Below are 19,185 nucleotides of genomic sequence, written 5' to 3' on the forward strand. Positions count from 1 at the left end.
TATCACTTTATATTAGTCAGTATTATTATATTAGTCAGTATTAATATATATATACTTATATCTTTTATATTTTATATATTAATCCCTAAAAGTTTTTGATCAGTTCAGTATGAAATGTAACCATTATGTCATAAACAATCATGTATAGTATAAAAATGATCATATCTTAGATGAATATCTGTATTAAAATGTTCAACTCAAGATCGGACCAGATCTGCAACTTAAAATTATCAGAATCTCCAAAAGTGGGAGGACAATCAATTAAGTAAATCTGAATACAAGATGGATGAATGGGGTCCTTAGAGACATCTTGAAAAAAGGCTGCACCAGCCAAAACCCGTTGATGTATTGTTTCTAAGTCTCTTTTGTATGAAGACTCAAGATCACAGAGTGTTCTGTAAGACTTTTTGAGTCTAATCTAGTGGATACACTAACAGTGTGATTTGTTGGCAACATTGTATCGCTCAAGTTCCAGTTTAAATTTCCCACTGGCTATTCCCGGTAATCCAGCTTCCAGATTGGCCAAAAAATTACCATTTGACCCGGAGCTAACAAGGCATGATCTGAGAGAAACGCCAAACCGCAAGAGTAAACCGGAGGGTCTAGACGTGTAAACATTGTAGCTGAGAGGAAGCGGAGAAACCAGCATTTAGAGGTTTCGTCTTCTGTGTGAGTTTTGTACTCAAAGAGCTTTTTTGAATATTAGCACATTCACACTTAATTAGAGCGATCCACTTATCCTTTCATACCCACACCCACTAAGATACAAGACGCAAGATACTGTAAAGTATCTGTCGCTGTTTTTATGAAGATTTCCACATGAAGATTGTTTTACTAATGAATAACTGTCCTCACTAGTTTGGACTGAACTTTTTTTGCAAGATTTGATCAATATATAGACCCAGCCTTTGGACTGGATCTCTCCTTTTAAATATATGGCTATTTAATACTCGCTTATAATTTTAACCACCGTTTTTTTGTTTTATATTGTAGTGTTTTAATAAACCATTTGTTTTATTTCTTGGTCAATATTGTTTCTATTTCATTTGCGTATAAATGTACACCTATGTTATTGCGACCTCACCTCAGTAGCTTGTCATAGCTGGGTTTTTTCTGTGCATTATGGATTGTGATCATCCACTGAAGGAGCACAAAACAGAGGGTATTGGCGCACATCCACTTGCAAATAAACATCTTTTGAAATGCTACAAAAAATTACCTGCAAAAAACAGCTATGCTTTTATATTAAAATTATTAAAATATTTTATATGAAAATGGGATCTTAGCTACACAATATGGCCATATTCTGTTTAGCCATTCATCAACTTACAAAGTGTCCCAATGTTGACTGACACTAACACTACAGTACTTTGCCATTATGGACTGAATCGTTTCTGATTTTCTTCTTTATAATAGAATGAGACTCCCTGGCTTAATATATACAACTCCATTACACTGTTATGAGTACACCTGAGCTTGGGTGAGTTGCTTTAACCAATGGAAGATGGTCGGTCTCCCATTTTTCATTGGTTAGAGCACTCATTTATGCTCCATAGAATGCTAACACCGAGTTAAATAAATAGTGCTCTTATTCTTTTCCTTATTCTACAAGTTGAAGGTAAATAGTTATGGTTCGAGTGCACTAACATCCAGAGGTCTTATAGATTGGCCACACTAAACACCTCTTCTCATGACTAGTGATGTCGCAAATAGTTCGCCGACGAATAGTTCCCAGCGAACATAGCGTGTTCGCGTTCGCCGCGGTGGGCGAACATATGCAATGTTCGATCCGCCCCCTATTCATCATCATTGAGTAAACTTTGACCCTGTATCTCACAGTCTGCAGACACATTTCAGCCAATCAGCAGCAGACACTCCCTCCCAGACCCTCCAAGCTCCTGGACAGCAGCCATTTTAGATTCATTCTGATCCTGCATTCTTAGTGAGAGGAGGGGTAGTGTAGCTGCTGCTGATTTTATAGTGAAATTGATAGCTAGGCTAGTGTATTCAGTGTCCACTACAGTCCTGAAGGACTCATCTGATCTCTGCTGTAAGGACAGCACCCCAAAAAGCCCTTTTTAGGGCTAGAACATCTTTTTTTTTTGCCTGTGTAATTTTGACTGTGAAACATCAGTCTGCTAGTTTAATCTAATTGCAGTTGCCTGCCTGCAGTGCCACCACTCATATCTGTTGTAACAGTAGTGTAAATTTTGTAAAAAAAAACTTTTTTGACTGTGAAACTTCAGTCTGCTAGTGTAATCTATAAGCAGTTGCCTGCCAGTGTGTGTGCCAGGCCCACTTGCCAACTAGTGCCACCACTCATATCTGTTGTAACAGTAGTGTAAATTTAAAAAAAAAAAACTTTTTTGACTGTGAAACATCAGTCTGCTAGTGTAATCTAATTGCAGTTGCCTGCCTGCCAGCGTGTGTGCCAGGCCCACTTGCTAAGTGCCACCACTCATATCTGTTGTAACAGTAGTGTAAATTTTGTAAAAAAAAAACTTTTTTGACTGTGAAACATCAGTCTGCTAGTGTAATCTAATTTGTGTTGCCTGCCTGCCAGCGTGTGTGCCAGGCCCACTTGCCAACTAGTGCCACCACTCATATCTGTTGTAACAGTAGTGTCAATTTAAAAAAAAAAAAAAAACTTTTTTGACTGTGAAACATCAGTCTGCTAGTGTAATCTGATTGCAGTTGCCTGCCTGCCTGCCAGCGTGTGTGCCAGGCCCACTTGCCAACTAGTGCCACCACTCATATCTGTTGTAACAGTAGTGTAAATGTAAAAAAAAAAAAAACTTTTTTGACTGTGAAACATCAGTCTGCTAGTGTAATCTAATAGCAGTTGCCTGCCTGCCAGCGTGTGTCCCAGGCCCACTTGCCAACTAGTGCCACCACTCATATCTGTTGTAACAGTAGTGTAAATTTAAAAAAAAAACTTTTTTGACTGTGAAACATCAGTCTGCTAGTGTAATCTAATAGCAGTTGCCTGCCTGCCAGTGTGTGTGCCAGGCCCACTTGCCAACTAGTGCCACCACTCATATATGTTGTAACAGTAGAGTAAATTTAAAAAAAAAAAAACTTTTTTGAATGTGAAACATCAGTCTGCTAGTGTAATCTAATAGCAGTTGCCTGCCTGCCAGCGTGTGTGCCAGGCTCACTTGCCAACTAGTGCCACCACAGTACCTGAACGATACAACATCCTACCTGATGTTTTAAAGCACGCTATTCCAAACAATTTAGGAATTTTAGGTGATTTATGCCCTTTATGGCTTAAAAACAGACTCTGCATCAACTATGTAATTTTCCATGAGAGTTTTGCCATGGATCCCCCTTCGGCATGCCACAGTCCAGGTGTTAGTCACCTGGAAAAAACTTTTCCATCACTTTTGTGGCCAGAAAGAGTCCCTGTGGGTTTTAAAATTCGCCTGCCTATTGAAGTCAATGGCGGTTCGCCCGGTTCACCCATTCGCAAACTTTTGCTGAAGTTCGTGTTCGCTGTTCGCGAACGCAAAATTTTAGGTTCGCGACATCACTACTCATGACTACTCATGACTTATATGAGGCATCCCACAAATCCCTATATATTGGGGGGGGGGGTGGTTAAATAAAATCCCTATATATTGGGGGGGGGGGTTAAATAAAAATTGGTGTTAACATTGTTTTAAAGGGATATTGTATATGGCAATGTGTTTTACTGGGAATGGCTTAAAAATGTATACATGTCTGTATATTTGTATTTGTGTGTGTAGATATGTATATGTATGTGTGTATATGTATATATATATATATATATATATATATATATATACTGTATATATATATATATATATATATATATATATATATACTGTATATATATATATACAATTCTTTAGAAATAAGCAAAGGCACTCACTGTATGGCTCCGTGCAAGTCACATATACAATTCTTTAGAAATAAGCAAAGGCACTCACCATATGGTCAGGATTGTCAAATTTATTAATATGACATTTTGAGGTTGTGCCCCTTCATCAGACAGATTGTCTGTCTGATGAAGGGGCACCACCCCGAAACGTCATATTAATAAATTTGACAATCCTGACCATATAGTGAGTGCCTTTGCTTATTTCTAAAGAATTGTGTACGTGACTTGCACGGAGCACCCTGGCAGCTGCTGATTTATTTTTTTATTGAGTGTCAACCCCTGCTTGCTCAAATATATATATATATATATATATATATATATATATATATATATATATATATACAGGGAGTGCAGAATTATTAGGCAAGTTGTATTTTTGAGAATTAATTTTATTATTGAACAACAACCATGTTCTCAATGAACCCAAAAAACTCATTAATATCAAAGCTGAATAGTTTTGGAAGTAGTTTTTAGTTTGTTTTTAGTTATAGCTATTTTAGGGGGATATCTGTGTGTGCAGGTGACTATTACTGTGCATAATTATTAGGCAACTTAACAAAAAACAAATATATACCCATTTCAATTTTTTTTTTTTTTTTTTTTAGTATACAAGCGATATTTATGTGACCAAAAATGCAATTACATCATATTTGCTTGTAATGGTTAAAAGTAAGAGAGAAAAGGAAGGAGAGGGAGAGAGATGGGAGGAGAAGGGATGATTACACTGTCTAATAGTAAGGAGAAAAAAATAAAAAAAATAAAGTGGAAGAGTTGGGATAACCGGAGCCGACAAAATTGTAAGAATTATTGAAAACTTAGTAAACTATGTAGTTGAGCCCAAAGGCTATATCCCACCTGCTATGGTTATAATAAATTAGGGGTCATATCTTCGTATGTTGAGTGAGTAAGAAACAAACTATGAATCGTTATTTCTTAAGGTACTGTTCCCACAAGATGGACATTTCTGCATATACTTCCATTTTGAGATTTTTAAGATAATATAATTCTTCTATATTAAGTAATTCCGTAACTCTGTTTTGCCACATGAGCAAGGTAGGGGCCTCTCTAGACCTCCAATTTCTAGCAAGGAGGTATCTCCCGCTATTGGACATTATGTGGAATAATTTAAGGCAGTGTTTGGTTTTAATTTTCGGGGGTTTGTTCAAGAGCCACACTATAGGGTCCAACGAGAATTGAATCCCAAGTATAGACTCCATTTCTCCAATTATAGATCTCCAAAAATTTTGGATTGAATTGCACCACCACCACATGTGCGCTAGGTTACCAAAGCTATGGCCGCATCTCCAGCAACATTGGGATTTGCTTTTGTATAGGCGGTTTAATTTGACTGGGGAAAGGTACCATCTATGGAGGATTTTTAAGTTTATTTCCTGCATGGAGAGGGAGATCGAGGATTTAATTACATTATGGAATATTATGGTGCTAGTTTGTGGTAGTATTACTCTACCTAGTTCTTCTTCCCATCTTTCAATAAAAGGGGGTAAGTGACCTGGGAGGGTTTGTGTTAGAATTTTGTAAATTGTTGAGAGGGTATGGGTTATTGGTGGGGTACTTACACATAAAAGTTCAAAATTTGTCAGGGGCCTCACCATGTTCCCGACTTGTTTGTGGTGTGTTATAAAATGATGGGCGCGAGTGTAGAGGAACCAGTTTCGAAAAATGGTGTAACCCTTGTCTATTACCGCGGATTGGGGGAGGATTTTTTCGTTTGAGGAGATAAAATGTATAGGAATATCTCTATAGAAGGAGTGTGGGATGGTTTCTAGGGTAAAAGGACCTAGTGTAAATTGGTCGTTATCGATGATAGATGTTAGGGGGGATGGTCTAGAGGAAACGTACGCGTGGGTTGCTAAGATCAAATTCCAGATTTTGTATGTTTCTGCTATAAGTTGAGATTTGAGTCTAATATTGTGCGTCGGTTGAGACAGGTTCCAACAAAGTCTACCTAGGTGAGGGGTACAGGATATAGAGTGTTCTAATTGGACCCATCTTTTATGGTTGAAAAGAACACACCAGTCAACCACTCTTTGCAGGAAAATAGCTTGCCGATATTTAGTTATGTTGGGGATTCCCAAACCACCTTGTTTTTTGGGGGTCTGCATAAAGTGTTTATTAATCCTGGGAGGGCGTCTGCGCCAGACATAATCACTGAAAGCTTTTTGGATGGTGGGAATGTAGTTATTAGGTAGTGGGATCGACAAGGCCTGCATGATATACAGAAGTCTGGGGAAGATATTCATTTTCAGAACATTAATTCTACCGAGCCACGAGATTTTTTTAGAGAGCCAAGAAGATAGGTCTCTTATAATAGTCTTTTGGATGGGAAGATAGTTTAACATGAAGGTATTTTCTATCGAAGGGGATAGATCTATGCCTAAGTAGTGTAAAGAGTGAGGACACCAGTTGAAAGGGATTAGAGTTTTGGTTCTAGCTAGGGTCTGGGGGTTCAGGTTAATATTTAGAGCTTCCGATTTCGATGTGTTGATGGAGAAGTTTGATAATGTTTGGAATATTTTAAATTCTTGTAGTAAGGCGGGGATAGATGTATCTGGTTTGGTAATAGTAAATAAGATATCATCTGCAAACAGCGAGATGGTGTAAGTATTTGAGCCAATTTGAATACCCTTGATTGAAGGATTTTGTCTAATTTTAGTGGCCAGGGATTCTATGAAGCATGCGAAAATAAGGGGGGAGAGAGGGCATCCTTGTCGTGTGCCGTTTTGTATGGCAAAAGAGTCTGATAATGTGCCGTTTATCAGTAATTTAGCATTAGGGTGTGTGTATAAAGCGAATATTCTGTTTAGTAATTTAGGGCCGAATCCAAAAGAGAGTAAGGTTGCGTGTAGGAAGTCCCAGCCAACACGGTCAAAGGCCTTTTCAGCGTCAATAGATAAAAGTAAACCAGGTATATTTTCATCTTGCATGTATTGAATAAGGTTAAGGGCCCTGAACGTGTTGTCTTTTGCCTCTCGTTTTGGGACAAAACCCACTTGATCTTGGTGAATGATGTCTGGGAGGATGGTGTTTAATCTATTGGCTAGAACTTTCGCGTAAATTTTCAGATCAGTATTTATTAAGGAAATCGGACGGTAGTGAGAGGGGTGATTTAGGGATTTTTTAGGCTTAAGTATAAGGATGATATGGGCTTCTAGGGAGTTAGGAGAGAATTGTTGAACCTCATCTATATGGTTGAAAAACTTAGTGATGTGTGGGAGCAGTTCTTCTTGTAATGTCTTAAAGTATTGGTTACTAAAACCATCTGGGCCAGGAGATTTACCTGTGGGTAGGTCCTTGATCACTGATTGTATTTCCGTAACTGATATGGGAACTTCTAGTTGTGTTCTTTGGTCTATTGTTAGAAGCGGCATATTAAGAGATTTTAGGTAGTTATCTATATCTTTTGACCTATCTTCTGAGGAGGGTGGGTCCTTGTGGGGGGCAGACTGTAAGTTGTATAAATTATGGAAGTAATTCAAGAAGGTATTAGAGATGGATTTTGTAGAACAATGTGTTTTATTATGGTTATCAGTGATATTTAGTATAAAAGTTTTGTGCTTCTTGATTCTTAGGTATCTTGCCAAGGATCTACCGGGTTTGTTTTGACCCTCATAAGTCATTTGTTGAAGTCTAAGTGCTTGTCTTTTATGTTCTTTGTTTAAGTGTGATGCCAGTTTGGCCTTTTCGGATTGAACGTTTCGTAAAAGGTTGTGGTCAGTTGGATTCTGTTTGTGTTGTTTTTCTAGGGAGTCTATAGAAGAAATTAGATCTGTTACAAGTTTGCGTCTCTGTTTGTTAATGGAGGCTTTAAGAGCCATAAGTTCACCACGCATAACACATTTGTGGGCCTCCCAAACAGATGTGGGAGAAGACCCCTCTGTGCTATTGATGGTAAAAAATTCTGATAGGGATTTGGTTATTTGTAGTAGAATAATGGGGTCTGATAAGAGTTGATCATCCAATTTCCATATGTAGTCGTGTATTGGTTTGGAAGGCCACCGGAAGGAGCCTATGACTGAAGCGTGGTCTGACCATGTTATGGGAGTGATGTATGAGGATGAAAATAGTGAAAGACCTGTAACGTCAGTGAAAATGTAATCGATTCTGGAATATTGTTTGTGTGGGTAGGAGTAAAAGGTATAGTCTTCCTTTGTGGGGTAGAATGTTCTCCATAAATCTACTGCAGTGAGTTTTTTCAGTGAGTTTAATGTTCTAGAAATTTGGGTCTGGGGAACTGAGGATCTGGTGGCGGAGCAGTCTATGGAGGGGTTTAAGGGGATATTTAAATCGCCACACATAATCAATATACCTTTTTGATAATCTAGGATGATGTTTGAAAGTTTTTTAATGAAAACTGATTGCTTAGAATTGGGTGTGTAAAAGGAAACCAGCATGACTGGTCTGCCATATAGTAAGCCCACTACAATGAGGTATCTGCCTAACTTATCCCGTATAATATTTATTTCTTGGAAGGGTATGTTTTTCCTGATCAGGATACCTACTCCATTTTTCTTAGAATTTGTATGTGATGCAAAGAAACAATGACCAAATTTAGTATTAAACGTTTTTGGTTCTCTGCCTTTGTTGAAGTGAGACTCTTGGATAAATATGAGATCAGATTTGTGGCCGTTAAAGTCCCTTAATGCTTGAGATCTTTTTGTTGGTATGTTGAGACCCTGAGCATTGATAGATTGAATATTTAGTGAGTTAGAAGGTGTTTTTAGGTGGGGTTTTTCAGTCATTGTAAATAAAGATTACTTATAATAAGGCTTTTATTTTCTATGAAATCGAGGTTATGGGGTAGTAAGTTATTTGTTTTGTCGGTTACCGGAAAAGACAGTGTGAAAGTATGGAAAAGAAGAGGGGAAGAAAAAGTATGGAAAAGCACAAACAGAGTAAACGTTACCATTTTCATTTTTGTGGGATCTTGTCGAAGAGGGAGCGACTCCCCCTCAGCGGCCCAACATTAAAATATTTAACTATGATTATCTAACATTAGTCCTCTAATTAACATTGTGTTTTTAGACACCAAACTGTGTATAAAGCAGTGTTCGTATAGGAATGATATATACTTTGGTTTGAATACAATGAAAGCTAATTATTGCGTTTAAACATTCTGCATTCCTAGCGAGGTGAAGAGTGCGGCAGTAATTATAACAACAATATTCGTCTTACATATACGAGGATAAACATTTTCAACTAAACAATACAAACAAGTAGAACTTTTTTAAATATTTTATAGTCCAGACAATAGTATATATAGGCTTCGACTAGAAGCGTTAACTTGGTGAGAGTCTCCCGACTAGATCGGAAGGTCTCAGTAGCCTAATTACTGGGATTATTCAAACAACAGTATAACAATTAAATATTTGAACTGAAATATACGACCTGGGAATGATCTCTGTGATATGATTGAGAATAAACATCTTTTTTCAATTCGAGTACAAATGTTTATTTGGAAGGATTCGCTCTAGGGCGTCTTCTAGACACTTTGATACATGACGAGTTTCGCTGTAAGGAAGAATGGGGTTGAGTGTTATCTGTTTCTGTTGGATCTTTAGCTTCTGGGCAGTCGAAAGTGAGGTTAAGACTTTTGGATAAAGTGTCCAGATCATCTAAATCTTTATAGGTGATAATTTTTCCATCTTTATGTACCATTAGGCTGAATGGAAAGCCCCATCGGTATTTGATGTTGTGTTCTCGTAAGGTGGTTGTAATAAAACGAAGGGATCTTCTTCTTTCAATTGTTGCAGGGCATAGGTCCTGGAATATTTGGATATTATGGCCCTGGTGTGTTATTGATCTTTGACTTCTTGCCTGCTTCCAAATGATTTCTTTCTGTTGGTAGCTAACAAATTTCATAATGATGTCTCTAGGTGGATTAGAAGGAGATGTTTTAGGCCTGAGAGCTCGATGGGCTTGTTCAAATGAGGTATCAGATAAGTTTAGAGAAGGCTCTAGTTGTTTAAACAGCTGCAGCAGGTAGTCTGTAAGATTGTCTTGAGTGACTTCTTCTGGAATTCCACGGATCCGTAAATTGCTACGGCGGCCGCGGTTGTCGAGGTCTTCGACTTTTAATTGTAGAGCCTGAATTATGGCATCTTGGCAATTTAAATATTGCGTGTTTTCGCTTACTACAGATTCTAAGTGTTCCTGGCCTTCTTCAATGTACTCAATTTTAGAGTTCATGTCGTTCATGTCTTTTCTTAAAGAGGAAATTTCATTCTTGATGAAAGATTTCAAGTCAGCTATGTCGCTTTTTGATGGAAGACCAATACATCATATATTTTGATTTATGAAGTTATAGGTGCATGGAGATTTATAATTACATTTTAGAATATTCATTAAGGAATCCTTTACACAGGGGCATAAACTTTACTGGGCCCCACGGCAAAGGCTGTAGTGGGACCCCACATTTCAACAGGGCCCTTTGTAATCATCAGAAGCTGAGCAGGTAGACACATAAGAGAAAGAGGAATTGTTTCTCTGGGACTGTGAGTTGAGTTGCTGAGTGTACACTAAACTGCCAATTGCCCTTAAAAGGGCCTTTTGTGGGGCATTGCCCCCAAAAAATCAGCTCTTTTACCTGTAAAAAAAAAATACAAACACCCTGAAAAGGGCATTTGGATGGGCATTGCCCTTAAAAGGGCATTTAGCTCTTTTACAATGCCCAAACCCTAAGCTAAAAAAAAAACCCACCCCAAAAAACCTTAAAAAAACCTAAAACTACCCCCCGACGATCCACTTACAGTTATCAAAGTCCGGACATCCATCCTCATCCAAGCAGAAAGAAGTATTCATCCAGGAAGCCTCTTCGATCTTCATCCATCCGGCGAAATTCTCATCTGAGCGAGAAGAAGTCTTCATCCAGACGGCATCTTTTATCTTCATCCATCCGGCACAGAGCTGTCCATCTTCAAGACATCTGCCGTGGAGCACCCTCTTCTTACGGCCGTCGCTGGAAAATGAAGGTTCCCTTTAAGTGACGTCATCCAAGATGGCGTCCCACACATTCCTATTGGCTGAAAGATTTCTATCAACCTATAGGAATTAAAGGGGTAAAAATCCTATTGGCTGTTGCAATCAGCCAATAGGATTGAGCTTTCATCCTATTGACTGATCCAATCAGCCAATAAGATTGTGCTCCCATTCTATTGGCTGTTCCAATCAGCCAATAGGATGAAAGCTCAATCCTATTGGCTGATTGCAACAGCCAATAGGATTTGTACCCCTATAATTCCTATTGGCTGATAGAAATCTTTCAGCCAATAAGAATGTAATGGACACCATCTTGGATGACGTCACTTAAAGGGAACCTTCATTTTCCAGCGACAACCGTAAGAAGAGGATGCTTTCAAAAAATAAAAAAATAAATGATCAAAAATAAAAACGAATTACTCCTAATCTAATAGCCCTATCAAAATAAAAAAGCCCCCCAAAATAAAAAAAAAAACCCTAGCCTACACTAAACTGCCAAAAAAGCGCCTTTTGTGGGGCATTTCCCCAAAGAAATCAGCTCTTTTACCTTTAAAAAAAAATACAAACACCCCCCAACAGTAAAACCCACCACCCAACCAACCAACCCCACCAAATAAAAACCTATCTAAATAAATATAAGCTAACCATTGCCCTGAAAAGGGCATTTGGATGGGCATTGTAACAGGGTTTTTTCCCTGTTTTGTTTGCCATGTGCTGCTGGCAGCCATTTTACTCACCACTCTTGCTGACTCTGGTGCATACTGTGTGATGCTGCTCATTTCCTGCACTTCCTTTTATGGCCAGACTGGTATACATCATCCGTGTGAGACAGGATGCAGTCTCAGAATTGTGATGTCATCACTAATTATTTAAAGGGCCTCTGTTCAATATGCTTTGCCCTTGCATTGTCTCAGACCTGTTTGTGAGAGCTCCTGTGTATTACCTGGCTATCTGACGTCCCTCCTGGTTCCTGATCCCTGACTTGTTCCTGACTCTGCTGTTCTCCTTGTTCCTGATTCTGGCTCGTCTGACTACTTGCTTTGGCTCCTGACTTGGCTCATCTGACTATCAGCTCTGGTTTTGATTCCTGGCTTGTTATTTGACTTGTGGACTTTTTATTATTTTTTGCTATTAATAAAGGTGTGATTATTTTTGCACTTCTCGTCTCAGTCTGATTCCTGGCACCCTGACATTACGCAAGGGCCATGAATCCTGATGGTGCTAATAATCCACCTTTACCTACCATAATTTCGAGGATGGATGACCAGGATCACCGCTTGGATCAATTTGCACTAGCCCTGCAAACCCTGCTGACTCTCACTGCACATTTGGACCAAAGTGTCCCGCAAGTTATGGCTGCTCCTGTTTACGCTGCTGCACCTTGTCCTACCAGGAGCATGTCCGGTTCTGCACCTCTACCTCAACGATATGGAGGCGATCCTAATCAGTGCAGAGGGTTTTTGAACTAGGTGGGCATTTACTTTGAGATGTTACCTCAGGCGTTTCCCTCTGACAGAGCTAAGGTGGGATTTCTCATCTTGTTACTCTCTGACACAGCTCTTGTCTGGGCTAATCCCTTGTGGGAGACTAATAAACCTGTAATTTCAAATTACCCTGAATTTGTGGCCTCCTTTCAAAGGGTATTTGATGTTCTGACTCGCTCCTCCTCTGCTGCTAAACGACTCATGTCCATTCAACAAGGTACAATATCTGTTGCTCAGTATGCCATTGAGTTCCGTACGCTTGCCGCAGAGGTAGGTTGGAACAATGAAGCCCTTGTTGCCGCCTTCTTTCATGGGCTCTCTGATGCGATTAAAGACGAAGTTGCTGCCAGAGATTTACCAGAATATCTGAAGGCATTGGTGTCTTTTTTTATCCTAATTGACAGCAAACTAAGTGAGATGTCCTCTTTCAAGGAGCGCTTGTGGAAGCCTCCTGTTTCGTTGTCTCCTACATGTTCGTTCCCACCCATGCCTCCCTCTCCTTCCATGCCTCCTGGTTCTGAGTCAACAGGTACTGCTGAGCCGATGCAGTTGGGATTCACGTTTCTCTCCACGGTGGAGAGGGCCTTTAGGAGGAGGGAGGGGCTCTGCCTCTATTGTGGGTTACAGAGCCACCTTTTGAAGTTTTGTCCTACACGGCCGGGAAACACTCACACCTAATGTGATATCCCTTTAAATCTAAACCCTGCATTAGCACTTCCTTCCTATTTAAGGAAGTGCTTACCCATTAATCAGGGCCTGAAAATTGAAGTTGTTTCTCACTTCTCCTTGCTCCTCTGAGGAGCTACTACCACATTGTGCATTTGTTGCATAACCTTCAGGTCTTTTACATCGCCTTCGATACCCGCTGGGTATCTACTTTTGCCTCTATCCTGACCGGGACCATCTTCCGGATTCATCCGCCAAACGGAACTTCTTTCACCACGCCGAAGTCGCGCTCACACCAAACAGACGCTGAACCTAAGAGCTGCAACTTACCTCTAAACCTGTATATCCAAAAGGCATTACCGCTCCCCACGCTTCATACCACCGCTACTGTTAAGATAAGTACCGCTCTCCACGCTACAATTTATTCATTCATAAAGGTTAAACCTTAGACACCATTGTTTGTTATTGGAGATTCCTATAACCTTTATTGTGATTCTCATCTGTCTCAGTAGATTGCGGTTTGGTATTCAAGCTAGTATGTCTGGACTGTGTATATATTTTATTGCATGAAAGTGTGAGTGCGTGAAGAAATTACCTTTACTTTATCAAGCAGTCTAATCCTTTGCTTTGCTTTATCTGCTTTAATCAGCATTTACTGTTGCATAATTTTGTAACACATATGACTCTCTCTGAACTTAAAACTCAGTTACTCATAATATTTCCTGAATATTTATATATTCATACCTTAGTGAAGTTTCATAATATTCTATCAATTACAAAATTAATGTCTCACCTTAAATAAGTAAGTTTAATAAATCATTTTCTCTTGCTTATTTTAAGAAAAGAGCAACAAAACCTTTATTTTTCCATATTTAAATCATTACACTATTAGATAACTTTTGGTTATCACAGAATTTTCAGGCCTATAAGGTTATAACCTGTAAAATATAAGATGGATCCTAGTGAAATAAAAAATGAATTCACCAACATCCATCAAAAATTAGAATATCTAGCCAGGGCCTTAACTGAGGTACAATCAGAAAATAAAGCACTTAAAACTCTAGTAAAAGAATGTTTACCAGCCAAGAGCTCAGAAGTCCCTGAACCTCACATTAACTATCCTCAACCCTTTTCTGGTAAACGAAGTGAATATAGAGACTTTAAAAATGCTTGCAAATTACTTTTTTCATTAAGGCCTAAAACTTATCACTCTGAGAGAATCAAGGTTTGTACTACCATCTCCTTCCTCCAGGGGGAGCCTCGCTCATGGGCTAATAGATATTTTGAGAATAACCATCCAATCTTAGATTCCTTGGAAGAATTTTTTTTAGCTATGACATCCTTATATGAGGACTCTCATTCACAGATGACGGCAGAAACGAAACTGAGATCCCTAAAACAGGGTAAGAGGAATATAGAAGATTATATTACTGAATTCCAAATGTGGATAGATGATTCTAAATGGAATGAAATTAGTTTGAAGAACCAGTTCAGACTGGGCCTTTCAGAATTGTTAAAAGATGAGTTGTCCCGTTTGGAGATGCCCGAAACCCTGAATGGACTGATGAAATTAAGTACTACCCTGGATCGGCGAATACGTGAAAGGAAGGCTGAGAGAGCTACCTTTGACGTACCACCTAGACGTCCGTATCTTTACACACCCAACCAGGAAAAGGGTAATTCTAATCAGACCCCAATGGAGATTGGAGCCATAAAAGGACCTTTAACACCTGAAGAAAAGGCCAGACGCAGATCTGAGAATCTATGCTTATATTGTGGGCAAAAAGAACACTCAGTTAATAATTGCCCAATTCTTCAAAAGCAAAAGAAGGGTAAGATTCATTCAAAACATAATATTTTATACTTCACTCAAAACCCTCAATTGACTCTTAACCTTTCTTTACAGTGGGATCAGAAAAACGTGCAGTCTAATGCATTGATCGATTCTGGGGCAGCAGGAAATTATATCGATATATCTTTTGTTGATTTAAATAAAATTCCTACTGTTTGCAAGGCACAACCAGTCTCAGTTAAACTTATTGATGGTTCCCTCATACAACATGGTCCCATTACTCATCAAACAATACCTTTACTAGTGACAACTGACAATGGACATACTGAATATCTTACTTTTGACTTAATTTCCATCCACATGCATACACTTATTTTTGGCTTTTCATGGTTAAAAAAACATAACCCCAGCATTGACTGGTCCACTCCACAGGTATCATTAGCATCACCATTCTGTTTAAAAACATGTTATCCATATCAGTTAATCTCTGCTATTGAATCTGAACTACCAGAAATTTATCAGGATCTGGCAGAGGTGTTTGATCTAAAAGAGGCAGAAAACCTCCCCCCTCATAGGGAGTTTGATTGTCCAATTGATCTGATACCGGGCTCTCAAATTCCTCACGGAAAAATATACCCACTTTCACAAGAGGAACTTACTTACTTACGTTCCTATTTAGACGACAATCTCCGAAAAGGTTTTATATCCCACTCAACATCTCCAGCTGCTGCTGGAATGTTCCTAGTACGCAATAAGGACGGTACAATAAGACCCATTATTGATTATAGAGCTTTAAACGAAATTACTGTTAAAAACAGATATCCTCTACCCCTCATACCCGAATTATTGGAACGTTTAAACGAAGCTACAATTTATTCAAAACTTGATCTTAAGGGGGCTTACAATCTTATCCGTATGAAAGAAGGTCATGAGTGGAAAACCGCCTTTAGAACCCGTTATGGGCTCTTTCAATATAATGTAATGCCCTTCGGCTTAAGCAATGCTCCTGCAACATTCCAGCATTTTATTAATGAAATATTCCACGACCTTATGGACATCTGTGTTATAATTTACTTAGATGATATTCTAATATACTCCAAAACACCCTCTGATCACGAAAAGCATGTAAGATGGGTACTCACCCGTCTCAAGGAGCACAAATTATATGCTAAATTAGAAAAATGTGTATTCCATGTCTCTAAGATAAAATTTTTAGGTTATATAATAACTCCTAACCATGTACAAATGGATCCTGACAAAGTGTCTGCCATTAAAGATTGGCCAGCTCCCACTACTGTAAAAGCGTTACAACGCTTTATCGGTTTCGCTAATTTTTATCGAAAGTTTATTAAAAACTTTTCTTCAATAGTAAGACCACTGACACAACTGACTAGTGTTAATCAAAAATTTAAATGGTCTCAAAAAGCTCAAGAAACCTTCGAAAAACTTAAAGAGTTATTTTCTACAGCACCAATCTTATCACTACCCAACTTTGATCTACAATTCCAACTTGAAGCAGATGCCTCTAATACTGGCATAGGAGCAGTACTCTCCCAACAACAAGTTGAGAATGGGGAAATTCACCCCATTGCATTTTATTCAAGAACCTTAACTAGTGCAGAAAGTAATTATAGTGTGGGGGACAAAGAATTGTTAGCAATAAAGAGTGCCCTTGAACAATGGAGACACCTCCTAGAAGGATCTAAACTTCCATTCATTATTTTTACTGACCATAAGAATCTTGAATATTTAAAAAAGAACAAGACTTTGACAGCCAGACAAGCGAGATGGTCTCTATTTTTAGACCGTTTTAACTTTATAATTACCTACAAACCAGGCAGTCAAAATACTAAGGCTGATGCTTTATCACGTATAAACGAAAGCTTAACTCATGAACCACCTAATTTTACTATCCCTCCTGAAAAAATCATAGGCGTCCTGACCCCTATAGAACAAGAGGTTCACAAGGCTTTAAAACAAGATTCAATACCCCACCAAACTTGTGTTAAAGACTCTCAATCTGGATTGTACTATCATAACAGTCAATTGTATATTCCCAAGAGCATGAGATCATCAATACTCACACACACTCATGATGATACAATGTCTGGTCATCCTGGAATTAAAAAGACCATTGAACTAACCCGACGTAATTTCTGGTGGCCTGGCATGAACAAATATATATATGACTATGTATCAGGATGTGAAAATTGTGCCCGAAATAAATTAGTTCATAAGAGACCAATTGGTCTACTTACACCTCTGCCTATCCCAGATAAACCATGGAGTACCATAGCCATGGATTTTATTGTTGAACTCCCACTCACTCAACAATATAATACTATCATGGTAATAATTGACCATTTAACCAGACTAGCTCATTTTATCCCACTTAAGGGATTACCCTCAGCTATGACTACGGCTAAGGTATTTATCGATCATATAGTCAGACTACATGGTTTACCCTCCAACATAATTACAGATAGGGGAACGCAATTTACCTCATCCTTCTGGAGATCTCTGTGTAAATTGCTAAAGATTGACCACCTTTATACCACTGCTTTCCATCCCCAGACTAATGGACTCACAGAGAGACTTAATCAGACCATAGAACAATTCTTACGATGTTACATATCACATCTCCAAGATGATTGGACAGTTTATCTTCCCATGGCCGAATTCACATATAACAATTCCATAAATACTTCTATCAAAACTTCCCCCTTTTTTGCAACATATGGTTACCACCCAAACACTATATCTCTTTCTAACAAATCTGTAAACTCTCCTACAGCAACTGAATTTACATCTAACCTCCACGAAAGGTTAATTGTCCTGAAAAGACATCTACATGAAGCCAAGCAATATCAAAAATCATATTATGACTTAAAACATCGTAAGGGTCCTGATTATAAGGTTGGGGACTTAGTACTTCTCTCAACAAAAAATCTTAAACTCAAAGTTCCTAGCAAGAAACTTGCGAATCAATTCTTGGGTCCATTTCCAATAGAACATGTGATAAATTCCAATGTGGTTAGACTTAAACTGCCAAAAGACTACAAAATACATCCTTCTTTCCATATCTCATTGTTGAAACCATTCCCAACCAAAAACCATCCTTCTTCTATTCCGCCACCACCTGTGATGGTTGATCATCAAGAAGAATTCGAGGTTGAATCCATACTGGATTCTAGGATACACAGAAATAAACTGGAATATCTCATTAAATGGAAAGGTTACGGCCCTGAGGAAAACTCCTGGCTCATTCATTCCGAAGTCCATTCGCCCCGATTGATCAAGTTCTTCCATAAGAAATATCCACTTAAACCTCACGCAGAATCCCCAGGGGTGATTCCCTGAGGAGGGGGGCATGTGATATCCCTTTAAATCTAAACCCTGCATTAGCACTTCCTTCCTATTTAAGGAAGTGCTTACCCATTAATCAGGGCCTGAAAATTGAAGTTGTTTCTCACTTCTCCTTGCTCCTCTGAGGAGCTACTACCACATTGTGCATTTGTTGCATAACCTTCAGGTCTTTTACATCGCCTTCGATACCCGCTGGGTATCTACTTTTGCCTCTATCCTGACCGGGACCATCTTCCGGATTCATCCGCCAAACGGAACTTCTTTCACCACGCCGAAGTCGCGCTCACACCAAACAGACGCTGAACCTAAGAGCTGCAACTTACCTCTAAACCTGTATATCCAAAAGGCATTACCGCTCCCCACGCTTCATACCACCGCTACTGTTAAGATAAGTACCGCTCTCCACGCTACAATTTATTCATTCATAAAGGTTAAACCTTAGACACCATTGTTTGTTATTGGAGATTCCTATAACCTTTATTGTGATTCTCATCTGTCTCAGTAGATTGCGGTTTGGTATTCAAGCTAGTATGTCTGGACTGTGTATATATTTTATTGCATGAAAGTGTGAGTGCGTGAAGAAATTACCTTTACTTTATCAAGCAGTCTAATCCTTTGCTTTGCTTTATCTGCTTTAATCAGCATTTACTGTTGCATAATTTTGTAACACATATGACTCTCTCTGAACTTAAAACTCAGTTACTCATAATATTTCCTGAATATTTATATATTCATACCTTAGTGAAGTTTCATAATATTCTATCAATTACAAAATTAATGTCTCACCTTAAATAAGTAAGTTTAATAAATCATTTTCTCTTGCTTATTTTAAGAAAAGAGCAACAAAACCTTTATTTTTCCATATTTAAATCATTACACTATTAGATAACTTTTGGTTATCACACCTAAGGTCCTGTCGGGGGCAGACCTTGGGTGGTTTATCCTCGTCCCCGGAACCGCTAAAGGAGAAAACTTTG

Source organism: Bombina bombina, chromosome 5, assembly GCF_027579735.1.
Source record: "Bombina bombina isolate aBomBom1 chromosome 5, aBomBom1.pri, whole genome shotgun sequence".
Lineage (NCBI taxonomy): Eukaryota > Metazoa > Chordata > Amphibia > Anura > Bombinatoridae > Bombina > Bombina bombina.